Source organism: Sinohyriopsis cumingii, chromosome 11 (assembly GCF_028554795.1).
Source record: "Sinohyriopsis cumingii isolate HCF-2022 chromosome 11, ASM2855479v2, whole genome shotgun sequence".
Lineage (NCBI taxonomy): Eukaryota > Metazoa > Mollusca > Bivalvia > Unionida > Unionidae > Sinohyriopsis > Sinohyriopsis cumingii.
Window position 1 is genome coordinate 12,219,169 of NC_142971.1, and position 19,845 is coordinate 12,239,013.

Sequence of the window (19,845 nt, forward strand, 5' to 3'; positions counted from 1 at the left end):
GTGTTTCCTACTCGATTTTCAGGCAAAAATGGCAAAAACCTCCAGGGGTTAATGTGTTAACTACAACACTGCCCTTATAAATTAAGACGTATTATTTTTACAACTTCCATTTCAAGTTTGAGACAATGTTATTATATTGCCAATGACATGCGAAATTCAATAATTCTATACATAGTGTGAAGCATCTGAATTTCAGGGGGATTGTTTTGTTTTCTTATTTAATCCTACCATATCAGAACAATCTGCAGTGTTGTACATTGAGCAGGGACTCCCAGGTTTTCCTTATTATCTTGTCCTATGTTCCCCAAATCTAGACCATGTGTGCTTGGTCTTGCTTTCATCAGAATTTTTTTAAAAATAAGCCTACACTGTTTTATTAGCTAATTTTTAGCTACTTTATGACACAACTGGTGAAACATATTACAATACAGAAATAATGATACATTTCTCAGATTGCTGGTGTATATAAGTGATCATAAATTTTTCAAATTCTGCTTTTAATCAGCTCCACTAATGCATCTGCAATAAAACAAATTTGCAACTTCATAATCACACATGTACATGTACATCAACAGATCTTATGGTTATTCTCTAAATATTAAAGACCTACTGTACCCAGAGTTATGCTCCTCCTCCTGTATGCTGCATTGAAACAATTAAGAAGAAAAAGGTCAAACTACATGTATATGAAATCATTTCCAAGAGACATGTATACCATTCTGACAGGAAGATAATTTCATGTTTAAAACAATGAATGTACATATGTATGCTGCATGTACATGTGAAAACACTCTAATTTTAAACCAGACAATATGAAAAACTTTTCTTGAAATGTACTCACAATATCGGAAGTTGCTTGCAAAGTGGCAAACAATGCTTTAAAAAAGGAACAATTGATACAAAATCAGAAACTATGTTACAATAAAGGAAAATGAAATCAGCAGGTGATCACCAACAGTACACAACCTTTGGCTTTCTTTTACAATATGTGTGCTCATTTTGGGGTGTTTTTTTAAAACAGGAAGCTTCCCAAAGTGCGATGTTGCTGCATGAAAGGGAGAAAGTCATTGTTTGCCTGACGGATGGATAAAGGTCATCACCAGTACCCACTGGGATTCTACATTAACCTTAACACAGCTAAAAGTCTGCCATGAAACTGCATGGCCTGCTTCAATGTGGCACAATACAAAGCCTTGCAAAACCACTAGAGCAAGAACAGATGTTACTGTGACCTACTTTTGCCTATGGTGAGTTATAGCCTCCAAGATTTATACATCCATAAAGTTTCGTAACTGTACATAAATCTGAGCTACACTACATGCAAAAACCTAATGTAAACAAGTGAGAAAAGTTGCTACTCACTGTGTTGATCACTGAAACCCACTTTTACCGCTCATGAGCATGAGTAGCAACACCAATAGCACACACGTTTTATGAATAATTAAATGCAAAAAACTTTACTTAATCATTGGGGAAAGCAAAAGTAGGTCACAGTCACATATGAAGGTGGAGAATCTGTGGGCTGTTGTGGAGAAGACATCCCCTGTGCTGTGACAGCAGGTCCCTCCTCTGAGGTAATATCCTGGGCTGGTCCATCAACAGATAAATAATCAATGAATCAGTGGAGCCACAACAAGGGTTATCAGAAGGAGCTGAGCAGCGGAGGTCCTGACTATATGCAGCAATTTTGTAATTGTTCTGAAAAATGGTATGGCCCTCTGATCTTGGCCTGAGCAGCTTGTTCAGTCAACCAAAGGTCTCCCCCATAGTCTGAACTGAGACAATGCAATGGATTTGTGCTAAAACCATTCCATGAAAACAAACTTGCCTCACCTGGGCAGACTGCCTGAATATTTTTCTTGCCTGGAATATGTCAAACATGGAGGTTCAACCCCTCTGAGGCTGCCCATCAAAGGAGGTTCCAAACCTCCACATCCGATTTGCCAGTTGTTGTTGTTGTTGTTGTGGGGTTTAACGCCATTTTTCAGCACACGATAGGCTATACATGGCGGCCAGTATTAATGGTGGAGGAAGAACCCAGGAAAACCCCGGAAAGAACCACCGACCTACGAGAAGCTACTGGCAAGCTTTCTCACATACCCACGTTGGCTGAATCCGAGACTCGAACCCACGCAGACAGAGGTGAGATGGCAGTGATCCGTAACGGACAGCACTTTAAACCACTTGGCCACTCGGGGCCCCCGATTTGCCAGAGGTAAGCTATTACCAACATGTTGTCAGGAGACCATCACACAATGATTCCTTATTTGGCTGACACACAACTGTTTGGCCCAAAGTGGCTAAGTGGTCTAAAGCACTGGCCTTTATCAATCACTGCCATCTCACTTCTGTCCATGTGGGTTCAAGTCTCGGATATGGCCAATGCAGGTATGTGAGAAAGCTTCCAGTAGCTTCCTGCACAGTGGGTTGGTGTTTCTTCCATAGGTTCTTCCTCCACCAGCTATAATGGCCACCATATATAGCCTATCATGTGCTAAAAAAAAGACATTAAACCCACAACAACAATAATAGCACCCTTACTGTGAAATTGTTTATGTAAAAGGAACCTTTTTCTAGGGCCATGAACCATGAAGAACTCCCTTCTGGCTCCAAACAAGTGCCATAACCTAAATCTGATGAGTGGGATTCAGGGGCATGTATTGGGACACCAGCCAAAAACATGTCCCAATTGGCCCATTAATTTATGTGATGAAATTCTGACCCCCAGAGTCCCCAGATATAGGTGCTAACAATGTCTTTGCCAGAAATGCCAGCAAAAGAGCCAAGATTATGACCATCCTAATGAGTGGGACATGAACTCGATCAAAGTTGGTGAGGAACTTCATCCCCATAGATGTGAAATCCTGAGGATATTAGAGTGGAAATCTTTCAGGCTCCAGAGTTTTGCCACTGAAACATCTTTTTGATGTCAAATACTTTTCCAGTGTTGAACAATAAATTACTATGATTTCAAAGAATATACACAGTTGAATGTTTGGTGCCAAATTACATTGTTTTAAATAAAGTTTATAAAAAATAATTTATTCTTGAATGATGAAGTCTTTGGTTACAAAGTGTCTGCAATGTGTTTGTGTGTATGCTCACACATATCATCATTTTCCAATTTACACATGCACACCCACAATGCTTTTTTCTAGCTCTGAAATCAATGTTTTTCGTTTTGTTTACAGTCTTTAAACATTTGAAATAAAATGAGTGTTGTGTATTGTTGGTATGACTCAATGAAATTGATAAAACTGGTGAGAAATTATATCTGGGGAAAAAAATCAGAGTAGTACATTTGTTGATTGTGTTTTGCAGGAAACTTATTTGATAAAGGCTTATACCACAAAAAAATGTAGGCATTAGGCCTGGATTATTATTTGTGTTCACTTATACTGTAATCATACACACTAACATTTCACTTCATTAAATATCCAAAGTTTAATATAGGTGAGCTAAATCCTGTAGAAGGCAAGCATGTATCATGCACACATCAGAATAAGTTATTTCCTATAGTGACAAGACAAACTCTTTGCAGGAGAAATTAAAAATAATTTTCAGTGCCAATCTTGAAAACTGACTTTTTTCTGGCTTTCCCATGCTGAAATGTATCAAAAGATTTCCTAATCCACACTGATCATAATTTTCCAGGCTGTGCAGTCTTTTCCAAAGACAGCATCCAGGGTTTCCAGGATGTAACATACCTCAAAATTTCCATTTTACCTAGAAGGTATAGAATTTGTTGTCCAGGCTGTAGGAAAATGTTTAGTTTTTCCACTGTTTCCAGGGATTTCCTCTATTTCCCAGGTATTCTATCCCTTTCTAGGGTACACTATGGAAAAAATATGGCCGAGTAGTGACAAGATTTTCAAGATGGCTGACATGGTGACCATTCTGGATGTAAGATAGGCACTATTTTCATTCCAAACCAAAACAGTATCACATGAAGTCTTTTAGTGAAACCTCATTTTGATAATGACCTCCAATCAAGAGTAGTATAACAAGATTTTAAAGATGGCTGCTGCAATGGCCATACTGGATTTGTGAGTGGTATCATTTTCATTTAGAACCAACAAGATATAACAAAAATGTCTTCTGGTAAAATCCCTATGTCGCTACAACTTTCTGTTCTGGAGCAGTTGTATTAACAAGATTTTGAAGATGGCTGCCATGGTAGCCATATTTAGATGTCATATCAGAACCATTATCATTAAGGACCAACTAGAAGTAATAAGAATGCTTTCAGTAAGAACGCAAAGTTGACCTGACCATTCATTCAGGAGATGTAGCAATAACATGATTTTCAAGATGGCCTTTATAATGTCCATAATATACTTGTATATCTTTGAGTGCAACCATTTTCATTTAGGAAACATTACTAGACATCACAGAAAGTTTTCTGGTGAAAACCCTGTGACAATGCACCTTTCCACTGAGGAGTTGTAGTGATAACAAGATTTTAAAGATGGCTGCTGTGGTGGTCATATTGGAGGTCAGATCAGAAAACATTACATTACGACCAACCAGACATCATCAGAAGTCATTTAGTCAAAATCCAATCTTGATATGATGTTCCATTCATAAGATTTTCAAGATGACCATTGTCATGGCTAATTCAGTGTTTGAGCAGAACCATTTTCATTGATCAATAATATCTGAAAAGTTACAACACAGTCCACAGAAAAGATGCTGGAGTAGTTGCACACAGTAACTTTGCGATATACATATGTACATTAGACATGATTGTCCATATGGGACAGACAGACAAGACTATCACCAAAGCTACTACACCAATTAGTGCTTATTTCAATTAAATACAGTGCTCCTTCATTATAATGCTGGAAGCCAGAGTATACTACCATATATACTTACTTATAAGGCGAGCCCAATTGCAAACCACACAGACCAATATCTGCTATCACATTAAGCACCAGAAGATCAGGACTTTTGTTGTTTGCAGTTTGACTCCACTTGTAAGCAAGTATAGACAGTATCTTATAGTGGGACCATCTTACAACGGATGCCATAATACACAAACAATTAATGGACCAACTTAATGTACTAAAAGAAGAATGTTATAATGAAGGACATTAGGCAGGGAGTAGCTATGTCTATAACTTGATACATGTAATGTTCACAGTAATTTACAAATTTGTTCATCTCTCTCAATTTTTACTTTAGTCAGTTACACCAAGCATAGCTGAGCTACTAATAAGTTAAAGCCTGATGTTATACGAACATCTGAGATAGATGAAAGTGTAAACAATGTAAACCACCTCCCAAAAATGAACACTGAGTAATACAATACACCTAAACTGGCTGAATGCATCTTCACATACTTGTATTATCATTACCAATCCCTCCACAAATGAGGTATGACTCCTGCACAACAATCACACCCATGTCAATCCTATTAAACAAACTACAGTGAAATATGGCCACCTTAATAGGTATGTTTCAATACATTATTTAAAGATCATAACAAACAAAAAAGTCACAATTTAAAAATCAATTTCTAATAATATATGGTATAAATGGCAATTATGTCATTTCTATATACAGCTGAGATGGTAATAGCTATATCATATTGAATAAGATGATACAAGCTGCAATGCAGATAAATAAATGGTACATGTATAGTTTTTTTAAATGAGTCATGGGTCAGTTCAGTCAATTACAGCACAGCCATCACTGTTGATCTGTCACATGGATATAGCATACATCTAAACTGAATATGAAAACAGCCAATTTGGTACAGCTCTCACTCATTACAGTGTGGCAGCTGGGGTCTACAATTGCTCACTGCTTTATGTATTGAACCAAGGTTTGTGTGTTCTAGGAATAGTTATAATTCATGCAAATTAAATACATTTCTTCATGTCATGGTATGTCAGCAAAAATATCCTGGTTCAAGTCACAGTCCCTCTTCCTTTAACATTTAAATAGTCACTAACGTCAGAAAATAACAAAGTAATCAGAGACAACTATATGCAGCTCTGCTTGGCTTAACACATTAACTCCTGGTGACGAGTTAACGGGGCAGAAGGTAGTAGCCTACTGCTGAGCGCCGTAGCAGCAAGGTCACGTATGATACACTAAAGCGGGTGGTATTATAGAAAGGCAGACAGATGTAGCTCTACAATGATACCAAATAATCTGGAAGTTCTAGTTGTACTCCAAAATACAGAGGGAAAAACCCGATTTTTTCCCACCCAAAATTCGCCTATGGTTGGAATCAGATTTTGTGTCCGGATTTTAGACTTTTTGGTCTCAGATCTAAGGCAGACAGGTATGAACTGCAAACAGAGAGATGAACCTTTGCAAAAAGTAGGATAAGATGGGCATTTGGAATAAAGAGTAGTCTCAATACGAAAATAATGGGTCCGTTAAGCAACAACCAAAAAACTCCAACTTTTACCCTTCTGCTCACGCGCGAGCCAGAAATAGCCAATGAAAACTGTTTCTAACACAACTAGGCATTAGGTTAATGGAAAATCACCTGAAAGTTGATGTATTAGGATGTATTAAGAAATAGCTTTCAAAATGTGTTTCCTACTCGAATTTCAGACAAAAAAAATGACAAAAACCTCGAGAGCTTAATGTGTTAACATGCCTTAGCATACACCTTTGAGTATTTTATATAACACATGGTCTCAGTTCACAAGAAACCAGAAGGCATGCATCCACTCAAATTTCAAGTTATTTGACAACATAGTTATGTGAAAAACAAGTCAAGAAGGCCTTGGTTAGTTTATTATAGTGCTAGATTGAATTATTTCAGTTGGTATTATATTTATATCTGCCTCACCTGAAAAGACACATTTGCATATACTTCTCTTGACAAACTGAATTCTTGTTTGGTAATGACAGTGGGGCACATATGTATATACTGTTAAATTTAGTAGCAGTCCCTGTTAAATATGGTGTTAACTATCCCATAGTTTTTGCCTCAAGATGCCTGAAAGTCAATCATGATGTCGAAAATGGGTCTCATCTATGCAGTTATTGTTTAGGATTTGTTCAAAAACACATTTTTTAAAGGTTTATCATACAACTGTATGGTTGAAGTTCATGAAACATGTGAATATACCAACATTTGTAGAAAACTGCAACACTGTCTCTACTAGTATTTTGACGCAATGTTTTTAGAAGACTACACCCACTGACATGAACTTCATGTTCAAGTTTTGACAGTGACACACCCTCATCATGAATGTCCAACCTAATCACAAGAAAAGCAAATAACTTTTTCTCAATAGTCCTACTACATGATAACATTCCTCTCCTTCCCCTCATAAATAATCAGTAAAACCTGTACCATAATTACTACCTTCAAAAGATATATATGAAAACAAATTTGACACACCCAATTCGAGGTCTCACATATTGTTCTACTTGGTTTTAGCATGGGAGATTGACCAACTTAATCAACTGCCAGCACCATAAAATTACCTTGCTGCCACATGATTCGGGTCTACCCTGCTCACCTGAAATCATGCCATATTTATCCCATGAATAATATTAAACTCAATCACAATTTTAATGAAATGTTGGTAAATATTTTACCAGGAATATCACTGTCTGATAAGCCCACTTCTGCTTTATTATGCTGATCCCAAAGTCTTATCACAGTATTTAAATGCTGTAAGAACTGAATAACTACAAAGGCCTTGTACAGTGTAATGGGGCAAATTTCTGGCAATCTATGAAGAACACATTAGTCTCACACCAGAGAACAATTAAGATTTACGGGGACATGCGCCTATCAAATCACCATACTGCCATGATCTGTAATGTCTTTTCAATGGGAAAATTTCATTCTTAATTAAGCATTCGTTTATTTAGCCAAAAGAAAACTGGTGGAAACAAATGCTAACTTCGATTCCATAGTGTAAATGTCAAGAATGAAAGATCGCAGAACACTGTTACTCAAACTACAAGATCAAGTTGACTCCAACTTTGGCGCCTCTGGAAAAAGGCGGCAGATATATTTGATTCTGATTGGTTACGCTAAATATGGGGCGTGTTTCCCACACTAAATTTCCTAGTTTTAATATTGCCACATCGAAAATTTTAATCAGTCTAAGCTTTTCTGCAAGAGATAACAAGTGTAAGAACACTCCGAGAGCAAATTTGGGAGAAATTCTCTTGTAAAACTGTAGTCGAGGAAAACCGAGGAACAAATTTGGCAATAGAAGCACGGAACGTCAAAAGCTCAAAGGTATTTGTGACAATTCCATGTAATTTGTTGATGCCATATATAATGCTTTGCTGAATTTATTTACTTATATTTGCATGAATCTATTTGCTACTTTCGTATATCAATTTGCTTTATGAAGTATAACTGTGTTAAGTTTATGCACAGGTAGTCATACATTAATCTTCAGATAAGTTTGATGAATTGTTTGAATTTATCGTCTTATTTGCATAAGAATTAGGTTCTAAGAATTTCATGCATGCCATTAGTTAATATGTGTTACGAGAGTCCGTGTGAATTCACCAAATGTATAAGATTTCATGTATGATTAAGGTTGGGTGTGTATTCGCCAAACATGACATAGTAAGCCATGTAATGTATTTCATTTATTCACTTGTTTAAATTGAGGCTGGCTCAGAACCATTATGCCTTGTGTGGTGTTAATGCGTGATGAATTAGTCATTAAACTAACTAGGGTCATTATAGGACATGTGGAACAGACTGATAGTCTTAGCATCTGTTTAGCACCGATAGTAAGATCTGATAACGAAAGTAGGATAATGCAAGTCGCTGTATCATAAACAACAGGAAATTTAGGTTGTCTCTATTTTTTTTAAAAGGGAGAAAATAGCTCCTGCGACATATTATCTCTGAGACGTATCATTCAAGATCCAGGTATCTGTAAATCTACGTGCTACGCATAGAGTTGAGGACTGAAAGAGGCAAAACAGAGGGAGGTCGAAGTAACAGCTACAGTGGAAGTGGAGTGAACAGAGAAGCAGGTTATGCAATTATACAAGGCATTGACTTCGATTGTTCACTCGATCCTAAGATGAACTAAATCTATCAGTAAAACAGATCATCTACTTTATTTAAATATATTTGTGTTCTTTGTAATTCTGAGTCAGTTTTATTTCGACAGCAGAGTATATTCCTGATGTAATGAATTCTCACAATTGTTTTATGTAATTGATTAAATTGTTGTTTACATGTACGGAGGCTTGTGTTGGTCTGTTCTATATCTCTACTCAGATCTCTATCTATTCCACCTATAAGTCTCACCACTTATATTTATATTTACTCGAACCGGGCAATAACATCGAGGGCGGTCAACCTCTAGATAATGAGAACCAAATCAAGCGGACACCTTGAAAGAAGGTACAATTCACCAACACACAAACCTCTTGCCAAGAAGCGGGGACTTTGTACAAGGTTTCTACAAAGAGGACCATAGGTACGTTTACGCACAGCTAGGACACGAAATATGTGGTGACAGATCTAGTCTTCAGTTGCTGGTACATGATATATGTGGTGACAGATCTAGTCTTCAGTTGCTGGTACATGATATATGTGGTGACAGATCTAGTCTTCAGTTGCTGGCACATGAATGTGGTGACAGAGCTAGTCTTCAGTTGCTTGTGAAAAACACATGGATAAATAGCGTACACTCCATTTTGACAAACGAGTGTAATGAAGTGCAAAAATTAGGAAAGATGATTTTCTGGATAGAAATGTATTCCTTCTCACAATCTACCTTCCATACATTTTATATCCTTTTATAGTTGACTGTTGAAAGTAATGTGTAAAGAGTTTCACTTTGTTAATTTACACCCAAGTACATACTACTGGGTTTCACTTGTTAATTTACACCCAAGTACATACTACTGTATTACAAGTTTAAACTAGCTTCAATATGCAAAGGAAATCAACATGGCTCCTTGTATGTACTAGGGGCTTGTGGTATTACTGGTATACCACTGTATATTTTGCAGATGGTATATACCATGGTACTTTTTCACTGTACCTTTATGTCTGAAGATTTTGTCAGTAAGGAATGTCTGGAAATTAACAAGGAATTTGTTATGGCTTTAATGAAATTAATTGCATGTGTACAATATTCATAACCAAATAGGTTCCAAAATTTATCTATTTTTTTTTATGAAATGGTTGAATCTGTCACAAATGGGGAATATTGCAATAATATTTATGATCCCTTGTTTGACTTGTGTCATGCATGCACACAGTGACCAAACAGAATGTTGTAAAACATTTGGGCCAAATCTAAATTTCAAACTGAAAAAAAAAACAGTCAAAAAATAAAAACAAAAATCTACTTACTACTGTATATGAATGTGTTAAATATATGTATTCCTTTGTAAGACTGCAAATTCTCCTATGATTTTCAGATGCACGCTTGTTTTCTGTCTGAACTTTCCAAAATGTATCAAGTCCGTTAAATATTTTCTCATTTGTTAAGTGTTTTGTTTACTGGCTCTCTCTGATAAATATCTCGCCCAGGTGTGCATCCCAAAGTTTCTCTGCCCATTATATCGATAGCATAGCTAGAAAATTATGGGCTTCAGTAGCAACACTTCATAGTTTTATGAATAAACTCTTTAATGTCAGCATGAGATCTTTCACAGTATCAGCAGTGTCCACATAATCATCTCACTTTAGTTATAGCTTGTAGATTATAATCTGTACACAGCAAATTAATCTACTATAAAGTACTGGCCATTCAATTTTGGGGGCAGGGGGTGGTGATTTTCTTTTGAGCTAAAATATTTTCTTTTATCTAAATATTTATATTTTTTTGAAACAATATCATGGATGTAGAATGGTGTTATTTTGCTATAAATCAATCAAGATAATTTTTCCAGCTACTGATAGAACATGCTGGACTTGGGCAATCTACTAAAACAAACAGCAAATCCCTTACAAGTTACTTGCTTGTCAGCCCTGAAAACTAATGATGTAGTCACCAGACAAGCAGCAAAGTCAAATGCTGTGTCTGATAGGTTTGCTTAATCAACAGTAAATTTGTACAACGCTCAAGCTAAAAATCTGCAAGTATAAATGTACTGGGTTCAACAACACATCAATACAATTCTGGCTATGCAATTCAGAGTAAGTCAAGGTATCATCAAAAATATAAGCCATACAAAATAAAGATAAGGAAAAATCCTTAAAATACAAGGGCGCATTATTTTTTTATATAAACTGACTCTTGTACCAAGTTTAACAATGTTCTTGCATATTTAAGAAACAAATTTTATGACTTTTCCAATCATTTCCAAGGCCATTTTGCAAAACTCTAGGACCAAACTATCTTGCACTGTCAATCATTCAGCATCGTATATGTGTCTTTTTCAAAACAAGTGTTTTTAATCAGTGCGCGATGTACCATAAAATCAGAAGTACTAAAAAGCCATTAAATTCCAATGTCAGAAATTCCATTGCAAGATTTTGAGAAATGCCATTAATTTTCAAGGCCCTTGAAATTTATTGTTTAAATTCCAAAACTTTTCCAAATTCCAGGAACTGCTGGAATCCTCGTCTATGACCTTCTCAACTGGAACACCACAAAGAAATGCATACCCTAGTAAAAAGGCTGCCTCCACTAGCTGCCTCACAATGTGACACAGGCAAGGCACACTGGGTCTCTTCTACATGTACATCCAAGCTGGGAGATCAGTAAGAATATGATTATGTTGGATTCCAACAAATATAACAACAGAATGCAATCAGTAAAGCATCCCTCTTGCTATGAGAATTAATAAGGAAGCATTAAATCAATATCTAATATTGGTATCTGGCAAAATGGATTTTCTTACAACAAACAGAAAAGCATTTCAAGAAATATAACAACACATCAACCAAAGCTGTGAGAAAGAAAAAGGGTCATTCAACTGTAAAATGTAGGCCAATGCAACTGATTCTGGTATTACAGTGAAGTATTACATTACCTACAGGTTGAACATTGCTGAATTAATGAAAGAGATCGAATGTTATTTCCATTTGTAAATGTAAATACCCCTTTTGCACCTGACTTAGCATAGGTTGGGGGTGGGGGGGAGCTGAGATGGCTCAGTGGTTAACATGCTGGACTCATTACTGAAAGAGTGTGGTTTTAAATCCTACCATCAGACCAGACTGGATCTGCTACTGCTGTGTGCCCTTGGGCAAGGCACTTTAATTCAACTGCCTCATCACTAACAAGCTATCTGGTTGCTGTGCCATACAACACCAAACTCAACCAAACATGGCCCTGGGTGGATGCAAGGTTGCAAGTGAAAATCGTAAATGGAAATCATAGGTTAACATAATGTCTGGGCTGTACTATCGTTATGAGGTACTTCAGTATGGTTTATGGTATACAATGATTACCTCATCACTTTTAGATGTCTGAGCTTTTACCAGACTAAATTATTGTTTTTTTAGCCACTCAAAAATGGCAATGGCTCCAAAGGATTCAAAAAGGTCAGTGGCATTTGTTTTTGTTAGGTGGTCTTGCATAACTGTGATGTTTTAAAGAATCTGCACTTTGTCTACAGAAATTCCTAAGCAGCAGTTGCTACAATGGAGTGAAAATAAACATCAGCAGGTTTAATTTATTTTTGTGAAAAGGTCTTTCATAGCAGTGGTTGCAGGACACATTCTGCAAATGGTTGCTGGCGCCTGTGTTTATATAATAAAAATAGATCCATGCATGATAGTGATCATAAATGACAGGTTGTCACTCATAGCAGATGTTACTCAAGACTAGTTCACTATGAATAATACCTACAATGAAACTAAAAAGAAAAGTCAAGAAAACTAGAATACAACAAGCTCACAGACCTATCAGAAAACTTACCCCTAGATCAACATAAATTTCAATGCAGACATGTTTAAAATTCACAATGAAAAGACAACTGCATACCAAGCAACAAAAACAATAAAATTGTAGCAAATATGATTACAGGATATAATCATGAACTTATAATCCCTGAACAGAACAGTGTCTCACCAAAGTGAAGCCACCTTTACCCCTCCTTCCATTTTGACTTAAACTATGTTCAACAAAGACCTTTTATATTCTATATATATATGTACCTTTTCTACCTTTATCTTTTTTTTTCCTACCATCCATCTCCCTTTTCTTTTCACAATGAAAACACAAAGAACAAAAATAATTTGAAGGTACTAATGCTCTTCTATCCTAAAAGAATTTCTAGAAATTCAACATAAGACCCTTTCTTCTTTTAAACTTAACAGCTGAGTGTTAAAACCATCTTTAACATAATGCTTGATTTTCAAATTGCCATCATGTCAGCCACAATTTGCAGATGATTTTGAGACCATACAAGAGCCAACTCAATCAGGCTTGGATTAGGAGTGAAGATTTAGAATAGTCGATGCATAAATTGCTTCAAAAATGATTTTAAAAAATAACTGTCCAAAAATAAAACAGATTTGACTCAAATATAACCAATGGACTAAACCTTTTTCAACAAAAAACAGCTACAACTTATTAAAAAACAAAGGGAAAAAACTGCATCGAACCTTACCATTATTTTTTCTAATTGTAATAATATTCCTTAAACATCAATGTCTACTCTCATGATGCAAACTATAAGGTATCATTACACATATAAGGAGGTCCTCTATCATGTAAAGAATTGATTTAGTTTAGAAAATCTTACATAATTATTATAAGGAACACAAGGCAAAATGGTGTGAAAGAAAAAAGATAAGCCCTGGTATTAAACATTTTTATGTCTCCACATCACTATCAAGAAGATAAAGTGTACACTGTAAACACATGGTTCTGTTGTGCAAGATCCCATCTCCCCCCTCCCCAAGGTTAGTTTCATACCATTCATGACTGTCTTACATGTTGCAAGCCTTACACTTAAGTCCCATAGCCCTGTCAAAATATATTGAGAACTTGTCATCTGGAAACTACATAATATCTGAACATGCATGAATGAATGTACAAATGCCTTTATGTTTCACAGATTAACAGTCAAACGACCTACTTACAGACTGCCCTGTTGAATCTTCAATGTATGTACCTATATCAATCTTACCCACAAAAGACAATTACATGAACGACTGTTCAAACAAACCTTAAGCAAGTTATCAAAGCAAGAGCATGTTTATTTAGATGCATCTTAAATACAGTAACTGTATACACTAGGTACTAGGACAATATATCTCCTTTGATAAAGGATAAATCCTGCGACCTTCTCAACAGATTTTCTGAAAATCTAAGGGTGTTCTTACTATCTAATGTAGCCTGTAATTTAAATGTATCAGCTTTCCAAAAGCCTGTGATGGGGATATCCACATGCATTAGTCCAATAAATCATCCCCATAACCTGGTCCTGATACACACAGACTGTTTGGGAGTCAGAGATCTCACCAGTTCATTAAATTGCACAACTGGTGTTGTCAACTGGTCAACAATGCATTGCTGTATATTTTAGACAATTACCTATATTTATTCTGGCTTCTGAGTTAAGGTTCAACTGAAGGACCCTCTCAACAACATGTACAGAATATTGCTGAATCAAATCCTATGTTTGACAACATGTAAATCCAAGTGGAATAACAACACCCTACTTCCTGTGGCCATTTGGAATTTCATGGTTATATAAGCAACTAATCAGATGTGACTTCTGATCATTTGCTTATCTGAAAGTTTCAGTTGCTTTGGTAATTTTGTTAACCTAACAACAGCAGCACCATCTTAATAAAGACAGACCTCATTGGCATAAACATCAAAGATTTTAATGCTAGGATGCTTTCTGTTAAATTTGTCAAATTCTGTTCAATGGTTTTCATAAAGTCATTCAAAAGTTATTCTGTTTTTAATAAATGTAGCCCTATTTGATAGAAACAAATGAAAACACAAATTACTACAAGATACATCAAAAAAGATAAAGATAACTCCAATTAAATGAAAGGATCATCCTGAATAGAAATTTCTTCTCTGGTGCAGCAAATAAATTAGGTATATACTGTATCAGACAAATAATATTTTAGCATTTTATGTATCAATGTATGTATGTATGTATGTATGTATGTATGTATGTATGTATGTTACTGTATGTATGTATGTATGTAAGTGTGTATGTATGTATGTATGCACATAAACACATGTAGTTAGGAATATAAGAGCTAAAAATCTGAATATAAAGAATTGAATAAAAAGCTTTATTCTTAAATTTATTTCATACCTGCCATGTATTTCCCTTCTCTGACCCTCTGCTTTCTCTCCCTTTATATAAATATAAAGCAATCACAATGACCTCATGGAAAAAAGCCTTGGAGAAAATACTGCAGTAGACATGTTTAAGTCAAACCAACTGGACAAGATCAAAGCTATTTAACCAGGAATTTACTCTGGAAGAAATGAAATGCTCACTATAATTTAAATGAAATAAATATACATACAATTTCATTGGATCTCGTTATGGGGGCTGAACTCTTCAATACAGCTTTCATATTTGCACCAAACAAAAATGCTTTAATTGAATATCAAAATTAGATCTAATAAATCAAAGACCTTAATGCAGGCATGTCTGGACTAAATTAGGACAGAGAAAAGAAGAGTCCAATTTGATGATGACAAATGGAAGAGAAACACCCACATCAGTTGAGAGCCTCACAAAGTGCAACCATCCCTTAACATTTCCCAAATATCTGCATAGTTTGAACAACAAAATCTCCACCAAAAAGGTACAAAACAATGTCTTTTGAATAGTAATATCCTCAAGTTATTATTCAGTCTGCATACCATTATTATCTGTATGCTTAGAGATGACACTTGTACATATTTTACACATGTGTATTAACTGTTATGTGTCTACCTGAGTCACACCCCACCAATTTTAGGCCCAACCAATAAACACCTATCACATTTCAGTTGTAGAGGCCAATGCAAAAGTTTGGTTGCCAAACTCTTATAATTGGGTCACCATGAACATTAGACACAACAAGGAGAAAAACCTTAATTTTGCATCATGTGGTTGTACCCTTGTTCCTGGGTCTCTGAAGTCATCACAGTTCATGATAAAACCAATTTGAAGCAGACCTAACCTAAACACAGATGAAACTTTGTAACTCTTAGGGTAGTTGGGATATGGGGGGAAAAAAATGATGGCCAGCATCTAAAAACCATGGGTATAAAAAGCAAATAAGACCAAAATTTCACCAATAGGAAGTAACAAGAAAACTTTCTCCTCAACCTCCAAACAAAGTGAAAATGAAAAAAAGCCCCAGCCATGCAGTCCACTTGAGCTCTCCACATTTTATATACCTCCATTCTCCTATAGAAATAAAGGCACAGGAATTGGTTAAATTGGGGGGAGGTGGGCACTAGCAGTTTGGGGTGGAGGAATATCCTCTGGGCTACTGCAATAGTGAAAAAAGGTGAATAAAGTGAAAGTTTTTGCTATGAAAAATTAAAGAATAATTATAAACACAGGTGTATCTATAACTGTCTACATGAATTATCAACAGTTGCATCTGCTTCACGCTCAAGTCAACTAATGAAATTCACCACTTGCGGTTCTCTAATACAATTCTCAATGTACTGCAAGCCTCAAATTCCTTATAATGGGCTTTTACCTTCATTTTCTGATGACCATTTGTATTAATAAAACCTTCGCCATATCTAAGTTCATGGTACAGTAGTTTGATTGAAAGTAACGTAACCATGTTCAGATTTTGTCAGGATCAGTACTGTGAGTGCAAATCATGTATTGATCTAGCAGTAGTCCCTTATAGGCTACAGAGCAGTGATAAAGCAAAGATTGCAACTTGATGCAGTAACCTACTCACATAATTACAAAGGAGTAATGCTACAATTTTAATTGGATGTGTTACTGGGGACACACACACACACACATATATATATATATATATATATATATATATATATATATATACACACATCCCACCTACATATCCCCTTTTCTTTTAAGTCAAATGAAAAATTTTTCGTTTTTTTTACCTTAATGAAATACTAGTCAACATAAGTCACTTTAAGTATGCAAATATATCACAAGCAAGTTGCCTAGTTAGGACAGTGATTCCAAAATATTTCATCACCTCCACTCAACTTTTGCATGCCAAGTGGAGCTAGTATATATGCAAGATCAGCAATCCAAAATTAAGATAAGGCAAACTAAAGTCAATGATTGTTTTTTTCCCACCCACAAGCTGCAAAAAAATCATCCGGCAAAAATGACAATACATGTACTGGTAACACAGCAGATTCCAAACAGACCACTGACATTTATCATGTATGTCAGTCAAAATCTTGAGAAAAATTCCAACATGAATGGTTAACAAAGCCTGCACAGTTATTATACCCAAGCAAGGAAAATATTTTACAGTATTCAAAACATTGTGATGGCTTTTAAATCCTTACACAGGTAACTAGATAAAAGTGTGATACATATATCTTAATTTCATCGCCTGGAACATTATGATGGATAAATCATCTTTGAACAACCAGCATAAATTTATAATTCATTACCCCATCGTCAATAACATTTTGGATTAAAAACTAAGTATCTTTGATTCTTAACCTATATAATAATGTTCTGCTATTAAAAGAAGAAATAAAATTGTAGGCATTATTCCGGGTATGTATATGATATAATCAAATCACTACAGTTCATTCAGCTCTGCATTACAAATTATTGAATTGTATGTATCTCAGGACAAATATTCACATCAGCATCAAGAAATGAAGTTAAAATTATTGAACTGTTCTATGCAAGAGAACAGAGAAACAGGATTCATTCAATTCATGCTGAAAAAAGTGGTATGTTAACATGCAATCTGCCATATTGGTTCTGGTGTTGTGGAAAAGGACTGTGATACAGGACTGAGAAGTCATGGGAGTTGTCACATGCCTTAGGTAAACAAACATTGTCTGATCATCTAGATTTTTTTAAAACTATTTTAAATTTCTACTGTTATGTATATTTAATGTGTATTATTTGTGGGCTTTCCCCCACTGACTGTATGTTATGTATATCTGTATTTTGTACTTGACCTTGTCCAAAATCAAGTTCATGTACCTAACCAGTAACATTATTTTGTAAACAACATAATACATAGCTAATATTTCTCATTGAATGTTAACTGAATATTCGGATGATTATTAATGGAAACATGTTTACATGAATTTGAGTTAACAGATACAGGCTTGATTCTGACATATAATCTTCAGGAATGGAAAATTTCATTATTAAGTGACAAAGTATTTCCAGAAAATGATAATTGTGACCTAGGTCAAGTTGAGAGGCATATAATCTTGTTTATCTAAAAATTACTAATTCTTGGCTTAACATCTCGAAGCAGAATCAGTCTTACTGTTGTGTTCTGTTTTTCATTTGGGTGGACTCATTTATTAAACTTATTATTCACTGAATTAAAAATTGTAATAATATTCTTGGACAGAAATATTAATTCAGAATTAAAGTGAATTCAGTCAAGAACTTGTTCACTTATATTGTTGTGATGCATCAAATGACTATAGCACATTATTACAATCAAGGCCACTGGCATATTAGCATATTCGAAACTATATCATATCAATACATTTAATACTGAAACTTATTTATTATTATACGACTATAATTCAGTTGGAACTTCATACATTTGGACTTGTGACAGAATATTTAGGAGTATTTGGGATTTATTTTACAATATTGTAAGTTCATTTTTAAATTATTTTTACTTTGTATTCTAGGGAAATAAATTATTTTTTAAATTTTACAAAACTTGGTTTTTGCTCTTTTCTCTTATTTAGTTTAAGACCAAATATTCATAACACAACTAATGGCTGTTTATGCTACAATCTGTTGAATGAAATTTAACTATATATCTGACTAAAACTGTTTAACAAGAATGATCACAACAATCATGGTGACAATCACAACAATCAACTGGGCAACTAGATTTTCAAAACTGTTTATAAAAAAAAACAACCAAGAATTTTCAAAAATCTCCATCCCCATTATGACATAAGTGAATTCTCATATGCTAGGGCACATGGCACATCTTGGTTATTTGATACAAAATTAACACATTAACCTCTAGCGACAACTTAACGGGGCAGGAGGTAGTAGCCTACTGCCGAGCTCTGTAGCGTCATGGTCATGCAAGATACAATAAAGTGGGTGGTCTTATAGAAAGGTAGACAGATGTAGCTCTACAATGATACCAAATAATCTGGAATATCTAGTTGCACTACAAAATACAGACTTTTTTCTGCCCAAAATTCGCCCGTGGTCGGAATCTGAATTTCATCTTAGGCAAACCGGTATGAACTGCAAACAGACAGATGAGCCTTTGCAAAAAGTAGGATAAGATGGGCATTTGGAATAAAGAGTCGTCTCCATTTAGCAAAAAAAAAAAAAAAAAAAAAAAATCCAAGTTTTACCCATCTGCTAATGGCCGAGTCATATAGCCAATGAAAAACGATTTTTTTCTAACACAACTAGGCAGTATGTAAGGCAAACCGGTATGAACTGCAAACAGACAGATGAGCCTTTGTAAAAAGTAGGATAAGATGGGCATTTGGAATAAAGAAAATGGCTCCGTTTGGCCAAAAAAAATCCAACTTTTTCCCTTCTGCTCATGCGCGAGTCAAATAGCCTATGACAAACTATGTTTCTAACACAACTAGGTAGTATGTTATTGAAAGATGACCCGGGATTTGGTGTTTTCAAGTCTATTCAGAAATAGCTTTCAAAATGTGTTTCCTACTCGATTTTCAGGCAAAAATGACAAAAAGCTCCAGGGGTTAATATGTTAACAGGATGCCAGTTTGGTAACTGTGACAGTTATCTTTTTTCCCC

At 35.3% G+C, this 19,845-nt stretch overlaps 1 protein-coding gene across 5 annotated transcripts in view; it reads right to left on the reverse strand.

The window, feature by feature from the left end:
• Positions 1 to 19,845, reverse strand: part of LOC149787615 (protein kinase C and casein kinase substrate in neurons protein 2-like) — a 149,663-nt gene that overhangs the window by 125,583 nt on the left and 4,235 nt on the right. The window contains exon 1 of one of the 5 annotated variants that reach the window (XM_089973790.1): positions 15,205 to 15,349. The exons of 3 other annotated variants lie outside the window; for them this stretch is intronic. The gene's annotated coding sequence lies outside the window, so the exon portion shown is untranslated. Of the gene's footprint in view, positions 1 to 14,005; positions 14,107 to 15,204; positions 15,350 to 19,845 lie in introns of those variants that run through there. One more of the 5 variants, XM_089973788.1, reaches the window with a different exon arrangement.